The sequence below is a fragment of the Fistularia commersonii genome, chromosome 24 (assembly GCF_037954325.1).
Source record: "Fistularia commersonii isolate RoL2024-O1a breed Wild chromosome 24, RoL_Fcom_v1.0, whole genome shotgun sequence".
Taxonomy (NCBI): Eukaryota; Metazoa; Chordata; class Actinopteri; order Syngnathiformes; family Fistulariidae; genus Fistularia; species Fistularia commersonii.
In genome coordinates, this window is record NC_141307.1 from 9,100,310 (window position 1) to 9,123,893 (window position 23,584).

General features: G+C 44.9%; 3 non-coding genes across 3 annotated transcripts; all 3 read right to left on the reverse strand.

The window, feature by feature from the left end:
* Positions 1-15,443: 15,443 nt before the first annotated feature.
* On the reverse strand, positions 15,444-15,562 carry LOC147220285 (5S ribosomal RNA). Its single transcript, XR_015108546.1, has one exon. It is a non-coding gene; the product is annotated as a 5S ribosomal RNA (ribosomal RNA).
* Positions 15,563-16,956: 1,394 nt separating this feature from the next.
* LOC147220286 (5S ribosomal RNA) lies at positions 16,957-17,075 on the reverse strand. The gene has a single exon (XR_015108549.1). It is a non-coding gene; the product is annotated as a 5S ribosomal RNA (ribosomal RNA).
* A 1,181-nt stretch (positions 17,076-18,256) lies between these two features.
* On the reverse strand, positions 18,257-18,420 carry LOC147220287 (U1 spliceosomal RNA). The gene has a single exon (XR_015108208.1). It is a non-coding gene; the product is annotated as a U1 spliceosomal RNA (small nuclear RNA).
* Between the last annotated feature and the right edge of the window lie 5,164 nt (positions 18,421-23,584).

Below are 23,584 nucleotides of genomic sequence, written 5' to 3' on the forward strand. Positions count from 1 at the left end.
TTATTTTCCGTTTTATTTTGAAGGGCCAGTCCCAGCTTCCGGTCTGTCCGTTGTGTTTTTATTTGCTTGAAAATAAACTTAACTTCTTCCAGTTCTGCAAAGCAAGAGATGTCTCACACATATTATTCCTCCGTAAAAGACCCAGCCAGTATTGAGGGGTAACACGCAGATCTACTGCACAGATAACCTCTGATAACAGGTTACGGGCCCAGGAAACCCCCAAAGACGGCTGAAGACAGTTTGGAGCCGCTGAGAAGAGCGACGATACTGTGAACTCGGCGTGAAGGTTAGCTTGATTAGCTAGCAGCTGCTAACAGTGCTACCACGTGCATTAACTAGCAAGCCATGGAGCGGCCAAGTAGATGGTCACGGCTAGTTTTTACCGGAGATGAGAAGCAGTATGATCTCTGGGAGACTAAATTCTTGGCCTACATGCGGCTGCAGGGGCTCAAAGACACAATTCTGAGTGAAACTCCAGAATTTGATGACGATGACGAGGAGGCGAAGGACAAGGAGCAGAATGAAATGGCCTATGCCCAGCTGATCCAGTTTTCAGATGACAAAAGTCTAGGCTTGGTCATGTGTGAAGCTGCAGATGATGGGAGAAAGGCACTGAAGATGCTACGAGAGTATTATGCAGGTAAAGGGAAGCCTCGCATTATAAACCTGTATACTGACCTGACAAAACTGCAGAAAGGAAGCAGTGAAAGCGTAACAGACTTTGTGATTAGGGCAGAGACTATAATCACGGCGCTAAGAAATGCAGAGGAAGTCATGAGTGATGATCTTCTCATAGCTATGGTGCTAAAGGGACTTCCAGAATCGTTCAAACCATTTGCAGTTCATGTGACTCAAAGTGAAGAAAAGCTAAAATTTGCTGATTTTAAAAGGAGATTGCGTTCACATGAAGACTCTGAAAAACTCTGCGCTCATGCGTCAGATAATGTTATGAAAGTGAACACGAAAGTAAATGACACTCTGAGGGGCAATGACAAAAACACAATGGCGGATATGGTGTGCTTTAAATGTGGTGTGAAGGGGCACAAAGCAAGAACATGCCAAAGAAGACAGTGGTGCGGTTTTTGCAAAAGCTCGACGCACAGAGATGCAAACTGCAGGCGTCGTCCAACGAGTGAACAAGCGAGACAAGCTGCAGAGGGAGAGGGCAACACATCGTATGTTTTCTTGACCGAAGACCGGGGAGCGGATATCGTTCCAGACCGTGGTGTGAAGATGAAAGGCCTAATGGTGGACACGGGCGCTACTTCCCACATCATCGCGGATGAGACAAAGTTCAAGAGCTTCGATGAGACTTTCAGAGCTGACACACACCATGTTGAGCTGGCAGACGGGACCAAGTGTCAAGGCGTGGCGAAGCAGCGGGGAGAGGCAGAGGTGATCCTCATAGATAGCAGAGGACGTCACCACACAGCAACACTGAGAAACATGCTGTTCATCCCTTCCTATCCACAGGACATTTTATCTGTGATGGCCACCACAGCAAGCGGAGTAACGGTAATCTTCAATGAAGGAAAAGACATGGTCAAAATGAGTGACGGTACTGTATTTCCTATTAATGTGCAGAACAAACTTTACTACCTATCTACAGCAGATGAAAGTAATGACAAATGCAAAGGGTGTTTTGATTTACAAACATGGCATGAAATTTTCGGCCATTGTAATTATAGCGAAGTACAAAAGTTGACAAAAGTGGTTGATGGTATGGTAATCAAAGGGAAAACTGAAAAACCTGTATCGCCATATGAAGTGTGTATTCAAGGGAAGTTTGTGCAGATCAGAAACAGAGAGCCTGATGCAAGAGCAACAGAGGTGTTTGATTTAATGCATACAGATCTGGGAGGGCCAGTAGATCCCATATCTATAGATGGACACAGATTTGCATTGTCGTTTACTGATGATTATTCCAGTATAATTTTTGTGTACTTTCTCAAACAAAAGAGTGATACAGTGAGTGCCACAGAGAGACAGAGTTGCTCTTATTTTTATTCTTAAATGTCTGCTTGATGGGGAAACAGCGACAGTAGACAGTGTTATGGCGTATGCAAGGCATGCAGAGGAATTACAAACAGCCAAAGAAACATCAGTTTATGAAATGGAAGATGATGATGATGAAGGATTGTTAATGTTTCAAGGAGGTCGTAGAGGACGAAGACCCCAGAGAGGGAGTACAGGAAGAATTAGATATCAGAGTGGAATTGAGAAAAGACAAAATAGACAGAGATGACTCATGTTGGCATTGTGGTAAAACAGGCCATTGGTCACGACAGTGTGGGCAAAAGAGACAAGGACGAAATGACAGGGGAGATAGGTGAAGTGAGGAGCGTGCACCCTTACCAAGTGCACGCACCCCAACTCATTCAGATGATGATGATGAAGAAGAGGAAGGACTTGAAAGTATAAATATAGCAAGTGCATGGGAACTACTGAATAATTTGACAGTAAAACCCTACATGAATTTGGAAGTTAATGGAGTCTTAACAGAATTCCTGTGTGATACAGGAGCATGCAAAACAGTATTGACAAGAGCACCTCCAAAAATAAATTATTCAAACACAAAGATAAAAGTTCAAAGTGCCCAGGGACACACCAAAACGCAAAAACTCACTGAAAAGATTAATATGACACATCCAAATACAAGCCGATCATGCCAAGTGCAGATAATCATTGATCCAAGCAGTGGTGGGCTGTCAGGGCCTGCAAGGCCTTCTCTGCTGGCCCAAAAAAATATCTGAATCACAAACGTTAATTATATTTTGTCCATGAATTTTTATTAAATAATTCCAAATGGTCGGTTCACTTCCTTTCATAGCTTTTCCCCTGGTTGTGCTGCTTCCAGACATATACTTTCATATTAACAATCACATTCCAGCCATAATCTGTCGTCAGGCAGGGTCAAGGTCAAAGGAATCTGCCTGTGGGGGGGGCCTGCACAATCAGTTCTGCAAGCCCTTTACGCAAATAATAAGTGTTGATGACGCTGTTGCTTCATCCAATCAGATTTTGAGTTGGTGACATCAAAGCCTTCTAGCAGGCCATAGCAACATCAGCATATTCACACCCTCTGATTGCATAGTCAGAGAGTGGACAAATATATTAGCGAGGAGAAGCGTACTAGCGAGCTGCGAACAGAAATATAGTTGTGTTTGTTTAATATTGGCATTGTCAACCCACAATGGCTGCAGGAGGAGAAGAAACGGATTCAGTTGCTCATATATTGTTAAAACTGTTTTCTAGATGGAGTTTTGAGGAAAAGCTGGGCATAGTAAAGAAAGGTTGGATAACTCATAAGCTAGCGAACCTGTCACAACCAGGAAAAGGATTTGTTCAACATTTTCAAACCACAAACTACGACCGGTACCCCTGGATCACAGGCTCCGAGTGTCACGACTCATCGGGTCCCCGGGCAAGCGGCACAGCAATCACAGCAATTATCCTCCGCACCTGGTGACCACGCCGCACCAGGGAATAATCCCACTAATCAGGCCTGAGTATAAAGGCGGACCTAAAGTTTCAGTCATTGTCTGATCTCGTTAGGATGAGAAGTTCGTATTGTCTTCATCTCCGCTTGTGTAGAAAGTCCCGGACTGAAAACCAATTAAACTACCTGCAATCCTACATGCCTGTGTCTTTTTTTCAAAGAAGATGAGTTCAGCTGAGAGCAACTATGATATTGGGGATAGAGAGCTCCTGGCCATCAAGTTGGCTTTAGAAGAAGGGCGCCACTGGGTTGAGGGAGGAAACATCCCTTCATTGTGCTCTCTGACCACAAGAACTTGCAATACCTACGCGAAGCAAAGAGGTTGAACCCCCGCCAGGCCAGATGGGCTCTCTTCTTCACCAGATTTCAGTTCACCATCCAATATCGCCCCGGTACTCTCAATGGCCGGGCAGATGCTCTTTCACGTATTCACTCACCTGAAAATGCCCCGGAAGAACCAGAGAACATTCTGCCTGACAGGGTGCTCGTGAGCCCCATCCGGTGGAGCCTGGATGAGGAAATCTGGGACGCATCAGTGTCCGACCCCGCACCACTCAACACTCCTGCCGACCGTACCTACGTACCCCAAACCATCCGGGACTCTCTCCTCACCTCTGCACACCAGGTACAGGGCATCCAGGTATAAGTGCAACGCTGAATATTCTTCGAGGCAAGTACTGGTGGCCAGGTATGTCGAGAGACGTCCAAAGATTTTCAGCCAATGCCCCGATTGTGCCATGGCGAAAACCCCTCGTCACCTACCAGCAGGGAAACTGGAACCCTTACCAATCCCAAATAGACCCTGTCCCATCTCGGCATTGATTATGCCACAGACCGTCCCCCCTCCGAGCATCCTAGTGGTCGTGGATTGCTTCTCTAAGGCATGCAAGTGAGGGGAGTCCCTGCAGCATTGGAGACATCAGAGGCCCTCTTCACCCAGGTCTTTCGGAACTTTGGACTGCCGGAGGACAGACACAGGCACGTAGGATTGCAGGTAGTTTAATGGGTTTTCAGTCTGGGACTTTCTACACAAGTGGAGTTGAAGACAATACGAACTTCTCATCCTAACGAGATCAGACAATGACTGAAACTTTGGGTCTGCCTTTGTACTCAGGCCTGATCAGTGGGATTATTCCCTGGTGCGGCGTGGTCACCAGGTTCCGGAGGATAATTGCTGTGATTGCTTTGCCACTTGCCCGGGGACCTGATGAGTCGTGACACCGAGGTACACTGCAAATTGTATTGCTGGGAGTGCTCGGAGACGAACGCACGGATAATCTGTACGACAGGATAATAGAACTCTATTTGAGGAAAGGAAGGAGGATGGATTTTGTCTACAAATCATCAGAATTTGAGTGAGTAAAATACTGCAATTTTCCTTAATAATACAGAAAGTTTATAAGGTTATTATTGGTGTTTTTTTATGTGTTGCATACATTTGCTATAAGGGCATTTTTTTTGTGGCTTCTGTCCGTTTTTGTGGCTTCCGCCACGGGACACCTGAATGCCACAGGGGTATGTAGAAAGTCCATTAATTTTTGCAGCAGAAATTCAAAAGGTCATTGCTGATTTAAGGCCTGAAGCAAGAAAAAAATGCTGTGAAGAAAGCTCCTAAACCAAAAACAAAGACAGAAATGCTGTCTGTCCTTGGTTTATGTAACTATTGTACAGCATTCATCGCAGAATTTGCAATCATAACTGCACCGCTTTTGAAAGTGGTATGTGAAAACCCATTGGCTATGAATGATGTTCTCTCACCCGGACACCGGAAGCAGATGAAGCATTTGTAAAACTCAAACAACAACTTTGTAGTGTATCTGTACTGGCACATCTAAACTACAATAAGCCATTTATCCTAACTGTGGACTGTAAACAGTCACACATGATGTTCTTACTCTTACAGAAATGTGGGGATAAATTTAGACCAGTAGCTTACCACTCAAAACAGTTGGACAGTGTAGCTAGGGCTTTCCCACCATGTGTACAAGCAGTAGCAGCAGCCGCTCTAGCTGTAGAAAATTCGGCTGATGTAGTTCATCCATTTGAACCATTAGTACCACATGCAGTTGATGTTCTCCTACTGCAAGTAAATTGTCTTTTCTGTCTCCAGCTAGACAGATAAATTTTACAGCGGTGCTGCTAAGTCAACCACATCTTACCATCAAACGATGAACACAACTCAATCCAGCTACATTTTTACCTTTACCAATAGATGGCACACCTCATGATTGCATAACAGAAACATCACAAGTAGTTCTACCAAGACCAGATTTGCAAGACACACCACTACATAATGGTTGTGTGTGGTTTGTAGATGGATCATCTTTTAAAGATGACAGAGGAGTCACACACACAGGCTGTGCTGTGGTAGAACTCCCGAACCAGGTCATAACTTCAAGGGCGTTACCAACATCACTATCAGCCCAAGCAGCTGAAATTACAGCATTGATAGAAGCCTGCCAAGTAGCAGAAGGGATTGATGTAACAATTTACACTGATTACCAATATGCCTATTCCACACTCTTTGTATTTGCAAAAATGTGGCAACAGCGAGGCATGGTGACGACTACAGGAAAAACAGTGACGCATGCAGCACTCTTAAGAGAACTACAAGAAGATATTCCGCTCCCACGAAAATTAGAAGTAGTAAAATGCAGAGCACATCACTCAGGAACAGATGATTTTACAAAAGGAAATGCCTTTGCTGACAAAATAGCAAAGGAAGCAGAAAAAAAAAAATACTTGCTGAAAAACTATCTACCGCACCATCATTAATTGACAATGATGTACTAAAAGATGCTCAGGAGAATGCGTCAGCTGCTGAAAGACAATCCTGGCTCAAGAGAGGAGCAACAGACTTCAATGGAATTTTGATGATAAATGAAAATGACCCATGGGCCTTGCCATGTGTCAACAGGAAGGATGGAGGTACTTACGTCAAAACACTTCTATACCATTATCCTAAATTCCTGCTTAAAAAAATTTGTGTGCACAATGTACAACATGCTTTAAAAATAATACTCAAGGAACTTAGACCAAAGAAAGGAAGGTTTCCAGATCCACAATATCCTTTAGAAGTGATGGACATGGATTTTATTGAATTCAATTCTGTAGGAAAATATAGATATTGTTTGGTAATGATTGACAGCCACAGCAAATGGGTGGAAATTGCAACTATGACAGCGCAAAGACCAGACATCCCCCTCCCTTTGTTTGATATTTAATGTATTTTATTTCCTGAGTTGGCAACTTGCTCCTTTCCTCTCACTCACTGTTCGTAAGTATGTAGTACCACATTCCACCACAGGATGGCGTGAAACCAACTGTGATTAGTTTGCCGAGACGCGGTCACAGCGTTAGTTCAGTGCTGTGTCGGGGCAAAGAGGTTGGACGCCAGTAATGTGGCTAATGTCTGCGTTACAGGTAAAGAGTTATAACGACACATAAATAGGTAGGAACGAGCGAAAGAGTCCCGGTGAAGTGAGTGAATGGCCGTTTCACTTGTAGGGTTGAGGTCGACAGTAGCTTGGGTAGTGCTAATAGCATGCGATCGCTAGCCGCTAGCTAACTGTAGCCTCTTGGCGGGACTACTGTGTATTGGAGCCGAGTGTCGGTTTGGAATGTGTGTAAATGTACGTGTACAGAGGGGAAATGGGAGCAATTGCTATACTGGTTTTGTAAATAAGGAAAACTGTGATTAGTTTGCCGAGACACGGTCACAGCATTACAAAAGCTGATGCAGAAGCTGTAGTTAATCCTATCTGTAAATACATTCTGCCAACCCATGGCATACTGCAGAGAATAAATGAAGTAGTACACAATGGGTCAAGTTATGGACATTGACTTAAAGAGACATTGTTCTTATCATCCACAAACTGCAGGGTTAGTGGAAAGAACAAATGAAACAGTAAAAGACAGACTAAGAAAATGTGTGGAACATTCAGGAAAGACATGGCGAGAGTGCATATATATGGTAAAAATGTATATGCACATAGTTACCACAGTGAATGGTTTGACACCATTATAGATAATACATGGTGGACCATTCAGGTTACCGATGACACATCCAGACCTAGAGAAGGCCCACACAGAAGAAATTTAGTGGAATACATTAGAAATACACTAAGGCAATGAGACGTAACAGACGCAAATGATCTGCCTGAATCTCAATCTGCTCCACAGGTGAAGGTCCGAGTTGGTGATTGGATCTTCGTGAAAGTCATAAAGAGAAGCTGTTGGAGTTCAGCACGCTGGGAAGGACCATTCCAAGTACTTCTGACCACGCCGACTGCAGTGAAAACTGCGGAACGATCCACTTGGATTCATAATCACACTGTAAGGTACTCCCTGTTGATCCTACTAACACTGGCTAGAGGGGAAGGCTGACTACAAAGGGGAGTAAGAAGGATAGTCTTACTCGTCTCAAGGCATCGGCTGCATTAGTGAAGAAACCACCAGGTCCCTAACCGTTTAGGTTGGAAGGATCCAGGATGAGCCCTTCAAAACAGGAGCACCCAACAGGAGAAGGCAGAGACAAACAATGGCAAGTCTGATGAGTAAAGAAGGGCCTATCTCAAACTTATAAAGAACTATGAAATGAGAACAATGCTCCACACCGTGACAGTCTCTGGTGGCGATTGATGAATATAACAGCAGGAGACCAAACTGATTGCTATGTTTGTACTGTAATGCCAATATCAGTGTCTCCTAACCCGACTATACAACCTCATCCAATTAATGAACGTGAAACCTTGTCCATAATATGGGTGTATTCCCAAGGACCGAATCAGAGATTTTGAATTTTTCAGAATATAACAAATACCTCAGTCCTTCTCTTTCTGCCTTACAATCCATCAAATTGGCGATTACCAGCTAATTATTCTATGGCAACCAACAGAACTGTCATTGAGGGATTCATTCTAATTAAAATGAAAAAGACACCACCACTTTGCATGAAACAACAGTGTGGTAAAAAGGATCATTATCTGGGCCAACTTAAGTGTGACACTGTGCTAAATATGGAAACGGATAGACTAGTTAGGAAAACTTATGACTCCTATAGTAATAGTATATGTGAGGTTGGAAGGTGGGGAATGGATGCGTGCGCCATGAATCTGACTGCCCTCAAGCCATTATTGAAACAATATTCAGTATTGAAACAAACCTCACCAAATTTGGTATTCCACCATGGAGGATTTTCGCATTCCCACATAAATACGGTTATCCATGCCCAAAAACAAATGTATGGATTTGTGGCAGACGAGCATTTCTGTATCTGCCCCAACACTGGTGTGGCACATGCAATTTGGGCTGATTAGGAAGCGCCATGACTTTTATACCAGAGCATAACATGACTCATGGCATACAGCCCATTAGGCCAGGGATGGGCAATTATTTTTTCCATGGGGCCACATAAGAAACATAAAATATTGTGGAGGGCCGGGCCTAAAGGCTGAACTCAATTCTGCATAATATTAATTGTATTTCTTTATAAAAAGCAGTAAATAGCACTGTTTTGACAAGCTGGCAAGAGTATATGTTAAAGTTAAGCAATGAAAAAATGAGGTTGCCTTACAAAAATTTATTCATTCAAATTTCTCAGCACAATGGTAGACAAATTTTTAACATTTTTTACTATTTGTGACTCATATTAGTGAACATTTTCAGTCACATTCACTTCAAAACACATTTTGGGTTCCATATTGACTGTCACTGAACTGTGATTTTGAGAAAAAGTGTCCCAGTTCACTGTTATCTGGTGCCTTAACATGCCTAAATTTGTGGTCTAACTACCTCATTTGGTGTTTTAAAGTTCTTCTTTCTTGTTCAGTGAGAGAAATCTAATCTCTGCTGGGCTTTAACGAGTGCATCGAATGCAGGTTGAATGTCTGAAGTGCAGATGCGAAGCACAGCTGACAGATGATCATCAGTGAGAGAGGATCTATACCTGGATTTTGTAAACTTCATCATTGAAAATGTTTGTTCACAAATGTAGGTAGAGCCAAAGAGAACAAACATCTTCTGAGCATGTCTCCTAATGTTTGGAAAGTTCTCCTCCTTGAGAGAAGAGTAGAAATCCAGCAGAGATCCTGACTTAAAGTGCTCTGCCAGTACTACATCAGACTGCAGGTCAATGAGTTCCAGCTGAAAATCACTGGGTGCATCATCCACACGGAAGGTAAAGGGAGAAGAAATCATGTGCATGTCATCCTCCATTGCTCTAAGATCCTCAAATTGCCTTGAAAACTCACCATACAATGCTCCTCACATGGATGAGTACCTGCAGAGGTTATCAGCTGATGGTGTGACTTCTTTCAGGGTCAGCATGTGAGTGAGAGTGTTGCTCTCCTGTTGTCTTGAAAGCAACTGTATCTTTCTCATGAAAGCCTTCACCGGGCTGTGCATTTCATGCACAAAAAGGCCCTTGCCTTGCAGCTTGGTGTTCAGTTCATTCATCAGTGCAGTCACATCAACAGCAAATGCAAAATCTGCCATCCTGTCCTCATCTGCAAGCTCTGGGATGGCCTTGCCTTTTGTCTCACAAAACTCCTGGATTTCTGCTTTCAGATCCCAGACTCTTTTTAGCACTTTGCCCAGGCTGAGCCATCTCACAGAAGTGTGGTAGCCAATGTCACTGTGCTCACTCTCATGCTCCTCCAGAAGTGTTATAAACTGTCTGTGATTCAGTGCCCGCGCCCTGATGAAGTTAACTATTATAGTAACAACATCGATAACATGGTTAATTTTTAGCACTGATGTGCACAACACATGTTGTTGTAAAATACAATGTAAAAATACCAATTTCTGATCAGGGTCAATTTCAGTCACTTTATCCTGCATGCGTTTTCAAAGTCCGACATTTTTCCCTGTAAGATTTGGACAACTGTCCTTGGTGACACCTGCCAGTCTGTCCCATTTCAGTCCTAACGTGTCTATACAAGCATTTACCTCAGTGAAGAGATCGCTCCCTGTCGTCATCCCTTTTAACGACCGCATTGCTGCCAGCTCCTCCGTAATCTTGAAGTCCGGCGCTATCCCACGGACAAATACGAGTAGCTGGGCTGTGTCGCGGACATCACAACTCTCGTTCAAAGCCAAGGAGAAAAAGTCAAAACTTGGCACTTCACGTTGCAGCTGTAGCTCCAGATTCCCCGCAATGTCCTCGATCCTTGTCGCCACGGTTTGCCTGGACAGCGGGACTTGCTCAAATGCCGCTTTTTTTTCAGGGCATATTAGTGCTGCAGAGTCGACCAAGCACTCTTTCACAAACTCCCCCTCTGCGAATGGCTTGCTGTTTTTGGCTATTTTGTGGGATATCACGAAGCTGGTCTTGGTTGCTGCATCCCTGGATGTATGAAGCTTGGTAAAAAAGCCTTGCTGCGTTTGCAGCTTAGCTAGCAAAGCTTCCAATGTCCGCGTTCTTTCGTCACCAGTCAGGTTTTTATATTTCTCTGCATGTTTCGTCTGGTAATGCCGACTCAAATTGTAGTCCTTAAACACGGCGATCTGCTCCCCGCAAACTAAACACACAGCTTTACCTCCAACTTCAGTAAATAAATATTTAGCTGTCCAATTTTTGTTGAAAATCCTACATTCGGCATCTACCTTTCTTTTTTTAGCCTGAGCGGACATTTTTGAGGGTGAAAGTTGTCTTCTTGTGATTCAATCGCGCGCATGTCTTGATATACGCATTACGTTATTATGTGCGTGAATTAGAAAAAAAAACAACAACTTCAGAATAAAAGCAGTGCAGCTTTAGCCCATGAATGAGGTGAAATTAGAAAGTATGTTTATTTTGTAATTTCCAATTAACCTTACACTGGCGGTCAGAGTCAACCAAAGGTATGTGGCCCGGGCCATACATTGCCCAGGTCTGTCATACAGGCCCGTCAGTGCCATCCCGCGGGCCGGATTTGGCCCGTGGGCTGTACAATTCCCAGGTCTGTTATACAAGGTATGCTCAGGCATTTCCTACAAAGGACCAAAAGTCAGTTACAGTTGCCAAAGTATTGTGGGAAAGTACTTTGTTCATTATGGACTACCCGCTAGAATACATTCAGACTAAGGTAGAGATTTTGAAAGCCGCCTTATAAAAGAACTCTTATCCATGCTTGGAGTAAGAAAGTCGCACACCTCACCTTATCATCCGCAAGGTGATGCTCAACCAGAACATTTCAACAGAACACTTCTCTCAATGCTTGGAACTCTTGAAAATGTGCAGAAACAAAACTGGAGTCAACATATCAGTCAGTTAGTACATGCGTATAACTGCACTAAAAATTAGTCCACTGGATATTCCCCATACTACTTAATGTTCGGGCGCAATGCCAGATTGCCTGTTGACCTCTGTTTTGGTACAGCTCTCGACGGTAATTCAGAGACGTCTCACCTACAGTATGTGGACAAAATGAGAAAAGAACTCCAAAAAGCTTACCATTTAGCTGCAGAGTGTGCAACCAAGAGCCATCTGAGAAACAAAACCTGTTATGATCAACGAGTAAGAGACCAACCTCTACAAGAAGGAGACCGAGTCCTCGTAAGAAATGTTGGCCTCACTGGGAAACATAAACTACAAGATAGATGGAAATCCACACCCTCTATTGTGATTAAAAAGTTTTCCAACTTACCTGTAGACAGAGTCAAACCCGAACAAGGAACTGGAAGTGTCAAAACTCAACACAGAGACCACCTTCTACAAATTGGTTATCTTGTCAGGATTCCCGATAATTCTGAACAAACTAAAAGAGTCAGAACACCAGTTACCAGGAGACAACATACTCTAAGACATCAAACACATCACCAAAATGATCAGACATCTGACATCTCTTCAAACTCTGAATCTGAGTATGAGTGTGTCTACGAGTGCCCAACCTATGATAAGGTCAGGAAACCACTGTCCATACCAGACCGAACCACCCCAGAGCATACTCCCTTTGAAAATTTCCCCTCATCTGAGAGTGAACCGGAGGTGGAGAAAGTACATTCTGTCAGTTCACAGGAAGAGGAATATCAGTCCTCCAACGAGGACGCAGATACTAATGATACAGCTGAAGACACTGATGTGGAGTTGAGAACTCAAACCAGCCCTAGAAGCAGAAAGTCAACGCGTGAAGTAAAACCAGTGATCCGCTTGACCTATGATAAACCTGGAACTCAAGCTGGGGAACCTGTGACTATTGTGCACCAGAGCATGGTCATTCACTTGAACCTCAGTGCCAGAGGAAACCCTGATCTTGTGAAACATCCGAAAACATGCCCCTACAGATCTAAGTCTAAACAGTACAGTTAGATGAGGACATCTACACCTTTTAGAAGGGGGAGGATGTAGCCCGGTCTAAAATGTCATTACAGACCATACAGGCTAAAATGTAAAGATGTTTTAACATTTAAGTAAAATTAAATAAGACTGAAATGGCTGTAAAACATTTAATATTTCATGTTTAAAATGTGTTCATAAATGGTTAAAAACAAGGTTTAATCTTATCTAAGGTTTTTGTCAATTATTTGGGAATCGTGCTTTTAATCGCCGCAAGCTTGTGTGAAACGTACAGCTCAACATGTGCTTTTGTTTGCATCCGAACTTGTTAAGTGTCAATATGGTATTTTCTTGAATTGTATTGGTTGATGTACACTTAGTGTCCAATCCCATGCGTGAGGGCCGGATCTGAATGAGGAAGGCAATAGAACATCTAGGCGCGAGGCATTCGACTGCTGCGTTTGCCGAGGGAAGTTTGTGAAGCTAAGCTGAAAGGAGAATGGTCATAAAACATTGTGGATGCAGAGTCTGTGTTGCTGTTATCGACTATTTAACCCTGTGATGAGTGAGTACTCGATGTATATGATTTTTATGCTTAGACGATATGTTGAAGTGCACATATGCGATGCTAATCGAGCGTTAGCATTGTTAGCATTTTACCGCGAGTTAATTTCATACTCTGTATGTAAAGTATATGAGCTTGGAATTGGAGACCTTTGATGCTCAGTGGACCGAGAGGAATTCTCTGGACGTTTCTGCTGAGGCTTAACCGATGAGTTTCACCGAGTGCACTTCGTGATGCCGTGATGCCAAGTCATTGCTAACCCGTTTGCCGAGAGGGAATCGCATGGTGATGGACAACATTTGACTATCCATTGCTTCGACACCAAAAGGATTAGTGAGTACATCAAAGCACATGCATTTTATTTTGGGGCTTGTGAACAAGTGAAACGGACATTTTCTGTTTTTCTGGTCCAACGATCCCGAGCATCGAATCAGGCCTGCCACGATTGAACTTTCTGAGAAAAACAAAAAGGACTTTAAGGTTATGGTTTTTGAACTGGACTGAACTTGAAGGGATGTACATGGTTTTTGAATATGTTTATGTAGTTGCAAAGCGACAAAATCTCAAATGAACGCACTACCAATTTTATTTCATTTTTTTTTCTTTTAATTTTGTGAAACTAAACTTTAAATTTGTACTTAAAGTGATCTGTGTTTGTCTTAATTCATATTTTATCCTTAGGAGATGGAGGCACCGCTATAATCAAAAAGCATAGATAAGTTTAAGTTATCAAAAAATTAGGTATTATTGTTTCTCCTGTTTACCATTGAAAATTTCATCTAAGTAACGTTCCCAGGGCCCAAACCATTGTACTATCACTTCAATAACTAAGAGGTTGGGTGCTACACTGCTCTAACCAAAAATCATCAGACACTCTTTACCTTAGGCTACAGCCTAAGGCTAAAGCCTAAGGTAAAGAGGGAGCTATCAAAGGCCATACCAGGACTCGTATGCACGGCGGGAAAGTTAATGACAAGAGAAAGAGAAAATTAAATAAAATACACATGGCAAAAGGAAGAGTACTACAGATGCAGTATTTGCGCCGAGAATGCTCATAGAGAAGTACAAAGAAGGCCGGCGGGAGCCGCATTGCCTTTTTGTACACCTTGAAAAGTCATACGACAGGTTGCCAAGAGAGGAGCTCTGGTATCCTATGAGGAAGTCTGGAGCGGCAGAGAAGTGTGTTGCACTGGTGCAGAACATGTATGCTAGCTGGGAGACAGTTGTGCGGTGTGCTGTAAGACGGGACCAGAGAAGTTCAAGGTGGAAGCGGGACTCTGTTGGGGATAGGCCCTGAGCCCCTTCTTGTTCGCAACGGTGACGGACGGCCTGACGGATGAGGGTAAACGTGAATCTCCACGGACCGTGACCTTTGCAGATGCCGTTGTGATCTGGTGTGAGAGCAGAAAACAGGTGGAGGTCAAGATAAGATAAGATAAGACCTCCGTCTCGCCCCGGAGACGGAGGTCCCGGTGGAGGCCGATGTTCCTGCTTTACAAAAAAAAAACATGGCTGATGCATCTTCCGCATCTGCCCGGTCACGTGGTGCACGGCCCCCCGACGGGACGCCAAAGCATCAAAGTAAACCCAGGACTTCAACAACCAGACTCCTAGGAATATGATGACTGAATGGGGAAAAATGAAAGAGAGCCAAGGGTAGAAGCGCTGATTACTGGCGATCGCAAAAGGAGAAGAGACAAGTGTAAAAAGAAGCGAGGAGGGCATCGAAGAGGATGAGGAGTTCAAAGGCAGTGGGTCCTGATGACATACCGTACATGTGGAGGCCTGGAAGTGCCTAGGAGAGCCAGCGATACGGAGGTCAGCGGCTGGATTATTCAACAGCGAGAGGCACAAACGAGAGAAAAAGAAATTCAGCACACATGGAGAAATACTGTACGGGGATGACAAGAATGGCGGCGAGCGACGGACGGAGGCGGCGAGACAACGGAAAGTGACCCGAAAGTAAGGCGGGGAACTATGACTGAGCGCGTGTGGCGCCGGGCTTCACGGTGACTCCGGTGGGACAGACACAAGGGAATGAGCGGCGTGTGTCCGTGTGTGAAATGTTGGCGCTCTTGAGAGACAGCACCTCCTGCTGTTGACAGAGGGAACGAACATGAAAAAGCTTACGGCACCTGGTATTCCCAGGCGGTCTCCCATCCAAGTACTAACCAGGCCCGACGCCGCTTGGCTTCCGAGATCAGACGAGATCGGGCGTGTTCAGGGTGGTATGGCCGTAAACGAGACTAGCCTACGCGGAAGGGCATTTTATAAGCAGCCGTCCTCCGTCTTTTCCACCTCCAGTCATTTCCAGATCTGTCAGGAGCTCCTTCTATTGCGTTTCCATGATTACAGCCAGTGGCACCCAAGGTTACTATAACCAAAAATCATCAGACACACTGCACCTTAGGCTGCAGCCTAAGGTAAAGAGGGAGCTAGCAAAGGCCATACCAGGACTCAAATGCACGGCGGGACAGTTAATGACAAGAGAAAGAGAAAATTAAATAAAATAGACATGGAAAAAGGAAGAGTACTACAGATGCAGTATTTGCGCCGAGAATGCTCATAGAGAAGTACAGAGAAGGCCGGTTGGAGCCGCATTGCCTTTTTGTACACCTTGAAAAGTCATACGACAGGTTGCCAAGAGAGGAGCTCTGGTATCCTATGAGGAAGTCTGGAGCGGCAGAGAAGTGTGTTGCACTGGTGCAGGACATGTATGCTAGCTGGGAGACAGTTGTGCAGTGTGCTGTAAGACGGGACCAGAGAAGTTCAAGGTGGAAGCGGGACTCTGTTGGGGATAGGCCCTGAGCCCCTTCTTGTTCGCAACGGTGACGGACGGCCTGACGGATGAGGGTAGACGTGAATCTCCACGGACCGTGACCTTTGCAGATGCCGTTGTGATCTGTAGTGAGAGCAGAAAACAGGTGGAGGTCAAGATAAGATAAGATAAGACCTCCGTCTCGTCCCGGACACGGAGGTCTCAGTGGAGGCCGATGTTCCTGCTTTAAAAAAAAACAACATGGCTGATGCATCTTCCGCATCTGCCCGGTCACGTGGTGCACGGCCCCCCGACAGGACGCCGAAGCATCAAAGTAAACCCAGGACTTCAACAACCAGACTCCTAGGACAATGATGAATGAATGGGGAAAAATGAAAGAGAGCCAAGGGTAGAAGCGCTGATTACTGGCGATCGCAAAAGGAGCAGAAATGAGTGTAAAAAGAAGCGAGGAGGGTATCGAAGAGGAGGAGGAGTTCAAAGGCAGGGGGTCCTGATGACGTACCGTACATGTGGAGTCCTGGAAGTGCCTAGGAGAGCCAGCGGTACGGAGGTCAGCGGTTGGATTATTCAACAGCGACAGGTACAAACGAGAGAAAAAGAAATCCAGCACACATGGAGAAATATTGTACAGGGATGACGAGAAAGGCGGCGAGCGACGGACGGAGGTGGCGAGACAACGGAAAGTGACCGAACAAGGTAAGGCGGGGAACTATGACTGAGCGCGTGTGGCGCCGGGCTTCACGGTGACTCCGGTGGGACAGACACAAGGGAATGAGCGGCGTGTGTCCGTGTGTGAAATGTTGGCGCTCTTGACAGACAGCACCCCCTGCTGGGGACAGAGAGGACGACCATGAAAAAGCTTACGGCACCTGGTATTCCCAGGCGGTCTCCCATCCAAGTACTAACCAGGCCCGACGCCGCTTGGCTTCCGAGATCAGACGAGATCGGGCGTGTTCAGGGTGGTATGGCCGTAAACGAGACTAGCCTACGCGGAAGGGCATTTTATAAGCAGCCGTCCTCCGTCTTTTCCACCTCCAGTCATTTCCAGATCTGTCAGGAGCTCCTTCTATTGCGTTTCCATGATTACAGCCAGTGGCACCCAAGGTTACTATAACCAAAAATCATCAGACACACTGCACCTTAGGCTGCAGCCTAAGGTAAAGAGGGAGCTAGCAAAGGCCATACCAGGACTCAAATGCACGGCGGGACAGTTAATGACAAGAGAAAGAGAAAATTAAATAAAATACACATGGAAAAAGGAAGAGTACTACAGATGCAGTATTTGCGCCGAGAATGCTCATAGAGAAGTACAGAGAAGGCCGGTTGGAGCCGCATTGCCTTTTTGTACACCTTGAAAAGTCATACGACAGGTTGCCAAGAGAGGAGCTCTGGTATCCTATGAGGAAGTCTGGAGCGGCAGAGAAGTGTGTTGCACTGGTGCAGGACATGTATGCTAGCTGGGAGACAGTTGTGCAGTGTGCTGTAAGACGGGACCAGAGAAGTTCAAGGTGGAAGCGGGACTCTGTTGGGGATAGGCCCTGAGCCCCTTCTTGTTCGCAACGGTGACGGACGGCCTGACGGATGAGGGTAGACGTGAATCTCCACGGACCGTGACCTTTGCAGATGCCGTTGTGATCTGTAGTGAGAGCAGAAAACAGGTGGAGGTCAAGATAAGATAAGATAAGATAAGATAAGATAAGATAAGAACAACTTTATTAATCCCGAAGGAAACTGTTGTGCCAGAGTTACAGAAAATATAACAGTAATAAATAATAAAAGGCAGAATTGGAAATCAAAATAAACGATAAACTGAAAAGTGTCTCAGTGACACTATAGAGAGGTGGGGGTATGCTCTGGAAAGGAGAGGAACGAAAGTTAGTCGCAGCAAGACAGCATACATGTGTGGGGATGAGAGGAACTCGGGTGGAACGGTGAGGCTACAGGGAGTGGAGATCAAGAAGCAGGAGCATTTCAGGGACTTGGACACTCTGGGTTGTTTTTTGGCCCGATCGTAAATCCACGCTTTTGCGGTGCACCTGCCATGTGCAACGACAACTCCCTGGTTGGGTCACAGCCCAGCCAGGGAGGGTCGGCGCGTGCGACCATAAACAGTGAACCCGGCCTCCGGCGACACAGACTTGCTCTTGAACAGCACAACAGGGGAGAGCGCGGACGCGGTCCCCCACTACCAGAAATTATGCAGTCGAGATTCCCACATTTGGGGAATTCGCAGGGGTCAGCACAGCCGCAGTGCAATGGCTGAGCCTCGCCCTGGGTGAACCACCTTCTTGATCATGGTATCTCCCCTGCCAGGTAAGTATGAGTCGCACGCGTCCCGCGCACGGACCGCTTTCACACGCACGCCGTTCTCAGTCGGGGAGGAACCCATGCGGACTGTTGCGGGAGCTCACACACGATCCCTCTCGCACACACACACACACACACACACACACACACACACACACTCCGTCAAAAAAAACGTCAACTCTGAGTTCTGACGGGCCAGGACGCTGAAAACGACACGGGCGCTTCAATTTTCACGAAGAAGTCAGTGGACAACCGGAACACGTTCCGTCCGTCCTCCGAATGCCGCGAGGGGTTTCTGCCGCTCTACGACCGGGAGAACTTCCCCCTGAGCCCAGTCTGACACAGTCTATCGGGGGCAATCCATCCGTTTCAAATGCGATTCATTTAAGCTCAGTTCTGGTCCATAGTGGGATTTTATTGGGCTGCACGGGGCGAATGGTAGGGTTTCAGGGTTTCAGGCAGGCACGCTCATGTGTCGCTATCTACCGTTCCCTACCGGCAGAAACAACGGGGCCAGTGTCGCTGGTCACACAGGGCACAGACAAGATCTGGATCCCGTGTATGTTGGTTACGTATGACGTTGTTGGAGGCCACGGCAACCTTGACTATATAAATTAATTCTACTTCAAACTATATGAATTAACTGTACTTTAAATTATGAATTAAGAAAAGAGATGTGGGACCTGTGGAATCCCCTCCGTGGACACTTTCATCCCGAGTCCCGCTTCTCTGTACTCTTATACAGGCATTCTGTGGCTTAACTGATGCCAGACCACCATTGTTGACATGCAGAGGTTTTTAAATGCACTGAATGGAGAGAAGTTCTGACACACTGTTGATGAATCAGGTCCAAGTCCAGTCACCCAGCAGCCCAGGAGTCTCCTTCTGTGCGCCGGTCTGCTCCAAGACCTCCAACATCATCCCCGTTTGCAGTAAAACAAAGAACCACAGGACCCTGGGTACAGATCTTCCATCCTGGCTCTGTAGGAGTGACTGACGTCCTCTGAGCACCTTGTTGTTCTGTCTTACCTGAGATCCAACACAGACCCACCCTGGACCCCCTGCTGTTCACCTAGAGTGAGCAGGACCAGAGGAGATGCTGTGATAATGAGCACTGTTGTGCAACTTGAAAGTCCTAGAAAGTGACATCTGGACATCTGGAGCTCATGTGAATATAAACCACAGCGGGTAAAAACACAAACACATAAGCTGCACTTGTCTGTGAACTGCAGGTGTTCACATTGTAACCAGATATTTACACATTAACCTTTTTTTTTTTTAACTTTTAATTAAATACATACTGGTAACATTTGCAAATATGTCCTGGAAAAGCAGTGCCTGTAACACGGCTGATGGAAAATGTTCATAATGAATGAAACAAGGAAAAGTTCATCCATTTTTTATCCCCGCTTTATTTATTATTGTTATGTTTTACTTGAAACTCTGGCACAACCATTTCCTTTGGGATGAATAAAGTTGTTCTTATTCTTATTCTTAAACAGGCCACATCTGGCCAATCAAAGATTGGTACAGAATTCATGCTTGATATGTATGATTGGATCAACGAATGTGGGAGCTCAAACTGGAGATGATCAATTTTTGGAGCTACTTCAGAACTCTTGAGAATTTATCCTGAACTGAATAACACGGATTGGCTTTGTTATTTAACATTTACTGTGGACCTACTGACACACATGAATGAGCTGGACGTGAAGATCCAACCAAAAAAACAGTTTGTGAATGAAATGCAAGAAATGTCAGAGCCTTCAAAACCAAGTTGGTTTTATTTTCAAAGCAAATATCAAAAGAGTCTGATATGTACTGTTCACAAATACATTTTTTGTTTTACATGTATCATATTGTCAAATTTTAAAAGTCAATCCGGCCCCTGAGCCAAAAAGTTTGCCCGCCCCTGGAATACCTGATGAAGACTTTTCAGAAAACCTTTGACCTGTCATTGCCAGCAAAAGGTATATAAGAAAGTATTGCAATGAATGTTTGTTCCTGACCAACTACTTATTCTCCATCATTATGTCCAAATAAGTTTGTTAAAAATCAGACAATGATATTTTCTGTCTCTCATAGTTGAAGTATACCAATGATGAAAATGAAAGACCTCTATCATGTTTTTAAGTGGGAGAACTTGCACAATTGTTGGCTGACTAAATACTGTTTTGCCCCACTTTATCTGGATACTGGGTACTGACACCTATTCAAATCAACATTTTAAAATGAGCTGATTTAGACTGTAATGATCATTTTGAGCTTATTTTAATCATATTGTCAGATATTCAAATACGACATTCAAGTTTTTAGTTTCACCTATGAACAGGGTGATGGCAATCAGCACCAACAACACACTGAAGTCTCACAGCACCTTGACTGGACTGAAAATCAATGTCAAAATTAAGCTATGACAAAGAGTGCACCTCTGCGTGAATTCTGTCCTCTTTAAACATATCTTGAACCCCCGGTGCATGTCTTCGCGATAACAAGTCATAACTTCTCACTCCAAACTCACCTGAAACACAATAACAAATAAAATCTTCAAAGGGCACAGAAGAGACCTGCATGTTTTATTCCTCAACCAAGCCAAGGCGTCTTAATCCATCCCCACATCTGTCATCTGGGAGGCCTTCAACCTCTTCCAAGTGCATGAAACCACCACAAACCTGGTCAGAAGCTTCCTCCAGCATTTCTTATTCTGTAAAACAACCACAGAGTACAAAACATGGTGATCATTGGAAGTGGGCTTCAGGGCAGGCTGCGTCACATCCCCTCTAGCCTTTACCATGGCAATGGAGATGATCATCGGTGCATCTCGGTGGAGCGACGGAGGGGAGCTACTGCAGGCTTGACAGCAGCTGCCTCCGATTCGTGCCTCCAAATAATTATTGGAAAAGCCCCCCAGTACAACAGTTGAAGAACATGAAATGACCACCTAGATCCCCACCATCACCTCTACCAAATGCCAGCTGGAGAAGCTTCACTCCAACACTACCTGGGGAAGAAGAAGTTGGAAGCCAACAAGTAAGGGAGCATTTCCATCGTGAAAGGAAAGCTTACTGGCCACGGTTCCACCTCGTCGAAACAGCCATTCCTTTGATATCAGAGCTGCAGGTCCAGCCTTGGATGGTGGAAGCCTCAGATGCAGAACAGACCAACGCTGCATTGAATCCCTTCAGTGGGTTGTAGGACAGGATACAGATTGGATTGGAAAAGCAGGATTTCCCCTGAAAGGTAGTAAACATCAGACTTTTCTACTCATCCTGAAATTTATTACAAAATACACAAGAGATGTGTTTCAGTATTACACATTTACAATACGCAATTAAAATGTGTCTGTAGATCTTTGTGCAAGTTGCTACAAATCAGCCTTGCTTGTTCAGAGATGATTAAAAAATCCTTTTCACAGAAAGGTGAAAATAGAACATTTTAAAAACATTTAAAAAACATTTTAACAGTTTTACCAGAGATTTTCAATTATAATGTTTTTGTTTCCCATATGAACAAGCGGATGAAAATGTGTACAAACAACAGACGAGAGTGCCACATGACCACAAGCATGTAATTGATTCCTTAGTACAAATACAGCCAATAATACAAAAGTCAGAGAACATGACTTGTTTTTGAGTCATGCATTGCTCCATTCAGAAGCTGATCCAGGGTCAGCCATCGCAGCCATTCAACAACAAGAAAAACGTCAACTCTGAGTTCCGATGGGCCAGAATGACCGAAACGACACAGTCGCTTCATTTTTCATGAAGAAGTCAGAACACAGAACACATTCCGTCCATCCTCCTGATGCCACAATTGGTTTCTATTGTTTTACAAACGGGAGAACTTTGCCACGATCCCGGTCTGACAGTCTTTAAACGCGACCAGTGTGGTGGACGGATCGGGGCTGTCGTCTTTTGTCATCAAACACAATCCATTTGCGCTAAGATCAGATTCCTTGGTGGGAATTTACTTCGGTACACGGAAGCAAGGCGTAGAGACAGGTTGTCCATTTAACAAACTTATGTCACACGTCACCTATAACCCTCCTGCCTCTTTGCATTATCATCTACCAACATAATACAGTAGACGCACCAAATGGCACGTTAAACATTCGTCTCCACGATCTTTGAGATGTCTCTCATCGAATATGTTATTATTTGCAATTTGGGAGTGTGCACCGTCAGCTTCACTTCAAACAACATCGCTGATGCATCTTCCGCATCTCCCCGGTCACGTGGTGCACGGCCGACCAATAGGACGCCTTCTTCTTCTTCTTTCGGCTTTTCCCGTCAGGGGTCGCCACAGCGAGTCAACTTTCTCCATCTAACCCTATTCTCTGTATCTTCCTCTCTCACACCAACTACCTTCATATCCTCTCTCACTACGTCCATAAATCTTCTCTTTGGTCTTCCTCGAGACCTCTTGCCTGGCAGCTCCAATTCCAGCATCCGTCTAACAATATATTCTCCACCCCTTCTCTGTACATGACCGAACCATCTCAGTCTGGCTTCTCTGACCTTCTCTCCAAAACATTTAACATTTGCTGTTCCTCTGATGGACTCATTCCTGATCCTATCCATCCTGGTCACTCCCAAAGAGAACCTCAACATCTTCATCTCTGCAACCTCTAGTTCTGCCTGCTGTCTTTTGGTCATTGTCACTGTTTCTAGTCCATACAGCATCACTGGTCTCACCACTGTCTTGTACACCTTTCCGTTCATTCTGGCCGATAGTCTTCTATCACATAGTAGCCCTGACACTTTTCTCCACCCATTCCAACCTGCTTGGACCCGTCTCTTCACCTCTTTTCCACACTCTCCGTTGCTCTGGACTGTTGACCCTAAGTACCTGAAATCCTCCAGCTTCTTGATCTCCACTCCCTGTAGGCTCACCGTTCCACCTGAGTTCCTCTCATTCACACACATATATTCTGTCTTGCTGTGACTGACTTTCATTCATCTCTTTTCTAGAGCATACTTCCACCTCTCTAGATTTTCCTCAACCTGTTCCCTGCTCTAACTACAGATCACAATGTCTGCAAACATCATGGTCCATGGAGATTCCTGTCTAGCCTCATCTGTCAGCCTGTCCATCACCATTGCTAACAAGAAGAGGCTCAGAGCTGATCCCTGATGGAGTCCCACCTCCACCTTGAACTTCTCTGTTACCCCTACAGCA